At 44.3% G+C, this 10,666-nt stretch overlaps 1 pseudogene; it reads left to right on the top strand.

The window, feature by feature from the left end:
* The first annotated feature begins 462 nt into the window (after nt 1–462).
* On the top strand, nt 463–5,444 carry LOC140742154 (uncharacterized; annotated as a pseudogene).
* Nucleotides 5,445–10,666: the final 5,222 nt, after the last annotated feature.

Here is a 10,666-nt window from a genome sequence, read left to right as displayed (position 1 = left end):
ACATGAGAGTTGTCTTTCCCAACAAACAGAGCCTGCCGCAGATGTTGTCATTGCATATGTTCGATCTTTAATGATGCATTCAAGTGCTATACCTGACAGTTACACACAAGAAGGTCAGTGTGGGGAATTACCAGTCATTTCTCATTTCTCTAATGCTGAGATAACAGACTCACAATTCGCAGATCCTTGTATTAGGGAAGTCATCAAGCAGATGGAAACTGGAGAAAAATCATCTCCTTCATTGAGAAATGCAATCCTCAGACTACCCTACCTTCTCAGAGAAAGGGATCGTCTAGAGCTAAAAGAAAGAATTCTCAACAGGAAAAGATTAATCAGAGATAAATACAACATACCAGCTTGTTTTATCTAAAAAGTTTCAGTCTGAGTCTTCATGATGACTTTGGTCATACGGGTATTGACCATACTCTGGATTTTGTCAGAAATCAATTCTATTGGCCGAAGATGGCTGCTGACGTGGAACACAAGATTAAAACATGCGGCGATGCGTAAGAAGAAAGACCTTGCCTGAGAAAGCTGCTCTGTGAGTGAATATTGTGACTACTCGACCCTTGCAGCTGGTCTCCATAGACTTTCTTACATTAGAAGCAGATCAAAGTAACACAAAAAATGTGTTCATAATAACTGATCATTTCATTAAATGTGCTTTGGCTATTCCTACACCTAACAAAATAGCTAAGGTGGTTGCAAAGTGCCTTTGGGAGCATTTCATTTCATTTCATTTCATCTCGCATTATGGTTAATCTGAGCGTCTACACTGCAATAGATTCTTTGAATCCCACTTGATTAAAGAATTGTGTAAGAATTCACAAAGTCAGAACTACAGTATATCATCACAGAGGAAACCCTGTCAAGAAGTTTAACAGGACCCTCTTACATTTATTGGAAACCCTGGGGATGAGAGGTAAAAGTTGCAGGTGGGATTTTGTGAAACTCCTGGTCCATGCTTATAATTGTACTAGGAACAAGATGACTGACTTTAGTCCATACGAACTGATGTTCGGACAACTACCCAGACTCCCACTTGATGTAGTTTTCGGACTACCCTTGAAAGACAAACGTGGTACATCACATTCTCAGTATGTGCAAAATTTGAAATAAAAAGCTTCAAGATAGCTATGGGGAATTCACAGAAAATGGAAGACCAAAACAAGACCAGATATGACAAACCTGTGACAGCTTCAGAGGTGAAAGAAGGAGCTGACTGCTAGTAAGCGCCTACAAGGTAAAAACAAACTTGCCGATAAATGGGAAGAAATAGTCTATGTAGTGGTGAGCCAAACTGGTGATCTGCCTGTCTACAAGGTACGTCCTGAGAACCAGTCTGGGCCCATGTGAACATTACATAAGGATCTATTACTCCCTTGTAGATTTCTTCCTTCTGAAGACAACGAACAACTTTATCCTGTCCCTGTTCACAAGTATACAACTTGCAGGAGTACTAAGAATGAACATTTGGTTGAAGAGGAAGAAAATCCAATTGACTCTGAAGGGGGTGAGGATGAGGTTTACTACCTCAGAACAAGACTTTACATTGTAGATGAATCTTCTAAGAGTCGAGAAACTTGCAAACAGTTACACGGAAGAATTATGGGTTCCAACCCAAGCTCAAATCAACCATTTACACCCACTCCGGTTGCTGACCCAGTGCTGGAATCCCAAAGAAATGCAAGTTACTTACCTGATGTAGAGGAATCACCTGTAGAAAGTAACTTAGCTGTCAGTCCAGAAGAAAACCCTGTGGAAGAAACAACAAATGAGGAAATGAGTATCCTAACTAACTAACTAAGGCAGTAGCCTGGAAAATTCATTAATCCCACATGAGTCTGAGATTCGACAAGAAAAAGAGACACGTGATGAAGTGTTGACCAGAAAGTACATGACAAATGAGAATTTTCACAAAGAAGAGCTCAACTCAAAAGGTCTTCTAGACACAGAGACGAACTTAGAGCTCTAACATATCCTGAGCAAGGAAATCCAATAATGACAGTAGTTCAGTCCCTTCTCCAAGCTCTGCATTCAACAATTGTAGTCTCTTCCAGATTTCATATATGTTGCACACCCCAAGCCCATTACACTGTAACCTGCAGCCGTATGCATAAATTCAAAGAGGGAGGGTGTAACACAGGTTAGTTAAACGAAAAGATGTAATGTTAGAAAGCTCCACCTGTGGAGGAGTGAAGACAAGGTTCACTGATTTTTTTTTAAAAAGAAAGAGAATTTGGGAAAATAAAACTATGCAAGGATGAGGCGTGGCTGATTTAAGCATGGGAAGTAAGAGAAATGCCGCAAACTATTAGAAACTAAGGACATAAACTGTTAAAAGTGGAATTAGTAGTGAGTTTCTCTACGGTACTTACCTGAAAACCCTCGGGATGAAACCCCTGGAGGAGAGGCGATAGTGATAAAAGATCTATTAAAGCTACGGCTATAACAAGCAGCAGCTATAACGAGACAATATCAGCAGAGACAAGTGTCCAAGATCTCTACCATGTAAACGGCAATTAGTTCTGTTAAATCATTGTCAGCTTTGCCACTGATATTTTTGGAATAGAGGAGGGAAAGACCACCAGATCCCAATACACTATGAACCACAGGGCAGCCCAGATCCACCAACTGTGCCAAGAGCTCCAGTCCCTGGCATGGCAGTTCAGGGTAGCAACGGAGGAGGAGCAATCTCCACTGTCTGAGCTCTGGAATATCTGCAGGAAGAAGCTAATGACCCTGCGCAGAGCAGAATGGCACAGGAGGCGAGGGAGAGAAAGAGCCAGGAAGTGAACTGCCTTCATAGCCATTCAGTCTGGTTTTACAAAACAACTCCTAAGGCAGAAACGCAGCGGCCACCTTGTGTGCTCTAAATAAGATGTAGACCATTTCCTTCTTAACATCCTGAGTAACGCTACAAGGGAGCAAGAGCTGGGCCTCCACAGAGCCCTTACAAGCCAACCACTACCCATAGTGGAGTTCGATGTGAGGGAGCCCACCTGGAAGGAAGTCCAGGAGGCTGTGTCATCAGCCAGAGCCAGTTCTGTGCCAGAACCCAGCGGAGTACCCTACAAGGTGTACAAACACTGCCTGGAGCTTCTCAAGATTCTTTGGAAGATCCTGCGAGTGATCTGCGCGGGAGACAGTGGCAGACCAGTGGAGGTACACAGAGGGGGTCTGCATCCCCGAGGAGAAAAATTCATCGAACCTGGAGCAGTTCAGATCCATCTTGCTGCTTAGTGTGGAAGGGAAAATCTTCTTTAGTGTCTTGTCCAGCCAGATGACGGACTTTCTCCTCAAGAACGCTTACACTGACACTTCAGTGCAGAAGAGTGGAATTCCTGGAGTGCCTGGATGCCTGGAACACATTGGAGTAGTCACCCAGCTGATCAGGGAGGTGCACTTGGGGAAGGGAGACCCGGTCGTGCTTTGGCTAGATCTTGCCAATGCGTATGGGTCAATACCCCACAAACCGGTGGAGTTTACATTGGACCAACACCATGTTCCCAGAAAAATCAAGGACCTCATCATGAACTACTACAGGAACTTCAGACTGAGTGTCACTTCTGGAGCTTTGACATCAGGCTGGCATAGGCTGGAGAAGGGGATTATAACTGGGTGCACAATCTCCGTTATTCTCTTTGCCCTTATGGGGAATATGATAGCCAAGGCAGCTGGGACAGAGTGTAGAGGCCCGCTGACCAAGTCTGGGGTTCGGCAGTCCCCGATCAGAGCCTTTATGGATGACCTCATTGTCACAACAACGTCAGTTCCTGGCAGCAGGTGGATCCTCCAGGGCCTGGAATAGCCCATCGCATGGGCAAGGATGAGCTTCAAGCCAGCTATATCCATGTCCATGCTGTTGAAGAAGGGCAAAGCGGTGGACAAGTTTCATTTTACCTTGGATGGTATCTATCACCGAGAAGCCAGTCAAGAGCTTGGGGAAGGTCTTCGACTGTAGCCTCAGAGATGCAGCTGCCGTCCAATCAACTTCCAAGGAGTTTTAGAGCTGGCTCACCACGGTGGACGATTCAGGCTTACCTGGAAGGTTCAAAGCCTGGATTTCCCAGCATGGCTTCCTACCCCGAATCCTATGGCCGCTTCTGGTATACGAGGTGCCTGTGACAACTGTGGAGTTGCTGGAGAGAAAGGTCAGTAACTACCTTTGAAGGTGGCTGGGCCTACCTCGTAGTCTGAGCGGCACAGCCTGTATGAAAGGTGCAGTAAGCTGCGACTTTCCCTCAGCGGCCTGGGCGAGGAGCTCAGGGTTTCCCGCACAAGAGAAGTGCTGCAGTACAGGGATTCCAAGGACCCTGAAATGGCAGCAGCTGGCATCCGGGTACGGACGGGCAGGAACTGGAAGGCACAGGAAGGGCTGGTGGTAGCAGAGTCCAGGCTGAGACACAGGGCTCTGGTGGGGACAGTGTCAACTGGGTGAGCGGGGCTGTGCTCCGTATCACAACCTCGCTATGACAAGGCCAAAGGTGAGGACAGACGCCAGCTAGTCCTGGAGGAAGTGAGGGCTGGCATTGAAGAGGAGAGGGATAGTAGGATGGTGGGCATGTGGCAGCAGGGAGCATGGACAAGGTGGGAAGGTGCGCTGTAGCGGAAAATCTCCTGGTCTGACATCTGGCAGGCAGAACCCCAGTGCAATAAACTTATGATCCAGGCTGTCAATGATGTCTCGCCAAGCCTTGCAAACCTCCATGTCTGGGGCAAGAGTGATACACCAGCATGTCCTCTCTGTCCAGGAAGAGGATCACTGGGGCACATCGTCAGCAGCTGCCCTAAGGCCCTGGGGGAAGGTCGCTACCGGTGGCGTCATGACCAGGGGCTGAAGGCAGTGGCGGAGAGCATTACGATGGCCATGACCACCAGCAAACAGTGGTCAAAGGAAGAACATCTCCTTTGTCAAAGCCGGAGCACATCCCCTACATCAGCCCAGACCATCATCGTCATCGGGCCTGCTGAGCACCGCAGCAGATTGGCTGCTTCAAGTTGACCTGGGGAGACAGCTAATGTTTCCCGACCAAACAGCAGCAACTTTACTGAGGCCGGATGTGGTCCTTTATTCAGTGTCCTCAAAGCAGGTTGTCCTCATCGAGTTGACAGTCCCCTGGGAGGACCGCACCGAGGAGGCAAATGAGCGGAAGCGGGCCGAGTACCGGGAGCTGGTGGAGCAGTGCTGGGGGCAAGGCTGGAAGGCTGGCTGCGAGCCCATCGAAGTAGGGTGCAGGGGGTTTGCTGGCCGCTCACTCTGCAGAGTCTACACCCTACTTGGCATCAGTGGGGCCGGCAAGAGGAGAGCGATCAGGACCATCACAGAGGCCGCAGAGAGAGCCTCCAGTCAGCTATGGATCAGGAGGGGTGATCCGTGGGCCAATGCTGGTGGGATACAAGCTGATCAACCCCGGCTGGGTCACCCGGGCGAGGGTGTATGATGTTGAAAGACCCGAAATACTCGACAACCCCAGGTTACATCACTGATGATACGTCCCAGCACATCTGCAGGGTGTATCTCAGAATCAGAGTTAAAACTTTTACTGTTTCAAGTGTATATTTTATGTGTTGGCTATGTTCAGTAGTGTTGTAACTGAGAAATGTCTTGTAATGAAAATATGATATTGAGTTATTTTGAACTAGAAAATAAAATATGTATAAAAACAGATTGTAATCCTCTTGTTTACAGGTCAGGTTTTTCTTTGTATATGTTTGTGAATCAATTTTCCATGGATGATCAACTATTTCATCCAATGAACCAAGAAACAAGATGGCGAGCCACCCAAGATTGAAGAACCAGTGTGGGAATGAAATTTTAATGATGTAGAGGAATTAATACTGCTGAATGTATGTTTATTTCCATCCAAAGGATCTGAATTTGATGTTCTGCAAAAACTGGTTATTTTTGCAAAGACATTGATAAATTACTGAATGAGATTTCATTTGTTTCAAAGTTATGATGTTGGAGATTTATAGTGAAAGGAGTTATGTTGTATATACTGTATATATATTTTGAATTTGAATTGGTAGACATTCTGCTCTGAACTGAAACTGAAGTCAACCATAATACTTAAGAATAGGAATTCAATTAGTTTTCTAACTAGGGATAAATAAAAAGGAAAGGTTAGTGTGCAAACTTTTAAATAAGGATTAACACTAGATCTACAGTGGTTAGAAAAATTGGAGTAGTAAAGGGTATTCTAATGGATCTCCCTGACACTAACAAAACAGGATTTGGTTTTTATTTCATATCTGAGATTTGGAACCTCAACAGAATGTTAAATTTCAAATAGTTCTTACTCATGTAAGTATTTGTGTATTTTTTAAAAATATATAAACAAAATTTACCTCCAGAAGTGTACGTTTTCTATTCACTGCCTCCTTTCGATAACTAGAGCTTCTGATGGTCTTCTAGCACCTAGTGTATACTATGTAATTTGATTTTCTCAAAGAGTGCAGTGACCAGTCACACGAGATAAGACAAGCGCTGCACAGTTGTTACATATAGCTTGGGAATTTAGACCAATTGCTTATAGTTTTATCAGTGAACATTGCACATTGTTTATACACTGTAGAAAAACCTTACTGTGCATTGTCAGGTGATATCAGATCATATTTCCCCGCACTTAAAAAAAACTTCCTAAATTTGCATGTTTACGAAGTTGTCCACTCATAATAAATGTGTGATTTCAGTTCAAAGGTCAAAGTAAATTTATTATCAAAGTACATATACATCACCATATACAACTCTGAGATTCATTTTCTTGCAGACATTTCATGAATTCATACTCGAATAATAACCATGAAAATCCATTAGTCTTTTGTTCAACCAGTGTGCAAAAGGCAACAAAAATAAACTGTGCAAATACACAAAGAAATAATACTAATAAATATATTAGCAATAAATATTGAGAACATGAGATGAAGAGTCCTTGAAAGAGAGTCCATAGGTTGTGGGAACAGTTCAATGATGGGGCAAGTGAAGTTGAGTAGAGTTATCCCTTTTAGTTCAAGAACCTGATGGTTGAGGAGTAATACCCATTCCTGAACTTGGCGCTGTGAGTCCTGAGGCCGACTGTACCTTTTTCCTCATGGCAGCAGCAAGAAGAAAACTCATCTTGAGTGGTGGGGGTGTCCTTGATGATGTATGCTGCTTTCTCCGTGACAACAATCAGCTCCTTGGTCTTGCTGACATTCAGTGAGAGGTTATTGCTATAGCTCCACTCAGTCACCAACTTTGATTCAGCCTGAGACAATGGTGTTTTCAACAAATTGAATAAGGGACTGGAGATGTGCTCAGCCACGTGTAAAGCGAAAAGAGCAAGGGGCTAGGCACACAAGGTTGTGGTGCACCTGTACCGATGAAAATCGTGGAGGCGATATTGTTGCCAATCTGAACTGACTGGGATCTGCAAGTGAGGGAATTGAGGATCTAATTGCCCAAGGATGTACTGAGACCAAGGTCTTGAAGCTATTTGATTAATTTTGAGGGAATGATGGTATTGAATGCTGAGCTGTAGAGAAAATATAGAGCATCCTGATCTATGCACCTTTGCTGTCCGGGTGTTCCAGGGTTGAATGAAGAGCCAATAAAATGACATCAGCTGTGGACCTGTTGCTCCAATAGGCAAATTGGAGTGGATCCAATTCACTTCTCAGGAAGGAGTTGATATGATTTAGGGGAACTCTTACCTTTGTGCCCGCAGCAGAATCATCCATTATACCCTGGCTGGTTTTGGGTGCAATCACAATTTATAAGGACCGCTATTACTAGGATCACCATCAATTCCCTATGCAATCATCTGCTGATCCAGTGAGAGCTTGTGCTATTCACAAATATAATCTCTGTTTCAATTACCAGGTCATGAGGATTTAGTGGGATGCTTAGTATCAGAAAAGGTTTGTGTCCTTCTATTCCTGTCACTCCTGATCACATATATCCTTTACTGAATGTGTTCCATTGCTCGTTTAATAATGTTGCTGGAAAGTCATAGTTTCAGTGATTACTTTAACAGTTACATTGTTTAGTCAAATGCTTTGCAAGTAATGCCACAAGAGAGTCATGTTGACAGCCAAAAATTATGACAAATTGAAAATGAATAACAGCCGACAGGTGTGATCACAACCATCCAGACAATCCTCTCAGTTCTCAATGACGATAGAGGTCAATATTACATCTATTAAAGGCCAAGTATAACTTGGAATAAACAGTAAAAATCTGATTCAACTAATAATGAAATAAATTTAAACACCTTATGCATTTCAAAAAACTGCACATATTTTATTGTTAGTGACTAGGCTCGGAGCCCAAATGTTTCATGAGATTCCCAACATTTTCTCCAAAATAGTTAAGGAGTATTTGCCATTCTGCCTCCTTGATTATGTTCGTTACATTTTATACTTTTAGTCAAAATAGGTTTTACATGGTAAAGGAATCAAGGAATATGGGATTGTGCAATAATATGCATTAAGGTAAAAGATTAGTCATGATCTTACTGCATGGTGGAGTAGCAAAGAGGTGGAATGGTCTGCTCCTGCTGGTTTTAGTTCACAGTCGGGTAGGATGAGTAACATTTAACCACAGACTGAACCACTGCTGAATTGTTGTTCTAAATGGTACCTGTCCCCTGTCATTGTGCATTTGCTGTTGTAGATGGCTCACTATCATGCTATGATGAACATTACTGGAGTGTTCTGTTATGATCCCAGCCCCCTCCTTTGTGAGAATCGCCAGAACCCTAGTGAAGGGGGGGGGGGGGTCAATGACCCAAGAGAAGAGAGAGATACGTGCGGTGTCCCTCGTTTCACGGCGAGGCAAAAGCTGGCGACTGTGGTCATTGTCTCGTGGAGACACCTTTGTGAATTGGGAACTGTACTACGTGTATACCCTCAGGGCAACGTGGGTGGAGAGACGGAGAGAGATTGCATCATCCCAACCTGATTGACATCTGAGACCCCGTGAGTTCAGATAAAAGAGGGGTTGTAAAGACGGCCCCCCAGATGCACCAGAAGACACGCTAGAAATCCTGTGACAGCGTTTAATAGCGACAGCCGGTGGGGGGGTTCGTGTGCGTCTTTTCCTTGCCTGGGATTGGTGACCTCACCATGAAAGAACGGCTTTAGCTACAGGAGAGGCCACAAGTGAACGGCCATCCCCCAACAAGACTCCGACGGATTGAACTCATAAAGGTTGGAAAAAACCCGCCGGGTAACTGTTTCATTCAATCTCTATCTCTCTCTCTCCAACAAAAGTGCACCACCGCGACACCACAAAAGACGGCAGCTGGTGGAACTGCAGTGAACGCAAGAGACTTTTAGATATACAGCGGACAATATATACCTTACCCAATGTGGTGAACTACATATACTTGTCTGGACTGCTCCTGTGGCTCCTCCCACAGACCCCTGCTGACTGCTCCTGTGGCTCCTCCCACAGACCCCTGTATAAAGGCGACTGAGGCCTGTTGCCCTGCCTCATTCCCCAGGATGTAGTGTTGTTCATTCTTCCAGTCAATAAAAGCCGATACCTCGCTTCCTACATCTCAGCGTGAGTTATTGATGGTGCATCACCCCTAGACAACGATAGAGCTTATTTCTTATTGATTATTACTATACCTGCGCTTTAGATTGAGTATTGACGACGTATGTTATCTGAATGTTTGTATTAACCTTACTTTTGTGCCCCTTTATAAATAAAAACGTTTAAAAATGGTACCATCAGACTTCAGCGGACCTCTCTACCTTTGCTGGTAAGTGATCCAGTTACGGGGTTCGTAACAGTTCTAACAAACTGATGGAAAAACAGACTAAGTGTCCAGAGCTATTAGGAATTTATTAATCAGACACTTTTATTTTTATTGAGTTCCTTTACTTATGATCTGCTCATGATTCTAAATGGTGGTGTGTGCCTCTGGTGTCTTGCTGCTCTCCTATTTGCCTTTGGGAAGGCATATGCTTGGCCCTCTGCAAGTTTTCCACTGTATGTTCTCTCACAGTGCTGATGTGTGGGAACATCCAGGATGTTGACTGAACAATGCAGAAGGAACAGTGATATTTACAAGATAGCATGTTGTGCAACTTGGAAGGGAACCTGTAGGTGGTGGTATTCCCATATGACTGCTGCTCTTTCCATTCTTGCTGGTAGTAGTCATAAACTGGCAGGAGCCCATGAACGTAATGGCAGTACAGTTCATAGGTGCTACACTCTATAGCCACCAGTAGTGCTTGTGGCGCCAAAGCTCAGGGGGAAAGAATGACAACTCACTTGTCTGCTCTGAGTGTGACCACGACAAACTGCAGAGTTGTGGATCCAGCTCAGCACTTCACAGAAACCAGTGTTCCCTCCAAGGATCTTGTCTATACTTCTTGTGGCCTCAGTGAAGCAGCCAGCATAATCAAACACCCCTCCCTGGAAACTCTCTCCTCCTGTCTTCCTTCAAGCAGAAGATACAAAAGCCCAATATAAGACTATTGACTATTTCCCTAGTATGATTAATTGGACTCTTGTCCTCACAATCAAACCTGTCAGGATCCTGTACCTTACTGTTTACAGGTACTGCACTTTCACTGTAACTGGTCCTCTTTATTCTGCATTGTTATTGATTTGCTTTGTTCTATCTTAATGCACTGTTATAATGATCTGATATGTATGAACTGTACTGAA

This window comes from Hemitrygon akajei, chromosome 19 (genome assembly GCF_048418815.1).
Source record: "Hemitrygon akajei chromosome 19, sHemAka1.3, whole genome shotgun sequence".
NCBI classification, from domain to species: Eukaryota; Metazoa; Chordata; class Chondrichthyes; order Myliobatiformes; family Dasyatidae; genus Hemitrygon; species Hemitrygon akajei.
Note: the sequence above shows the minus strand (reverse complement) of the source record. Positions and strands in the feature narration are given on the sequence as shown.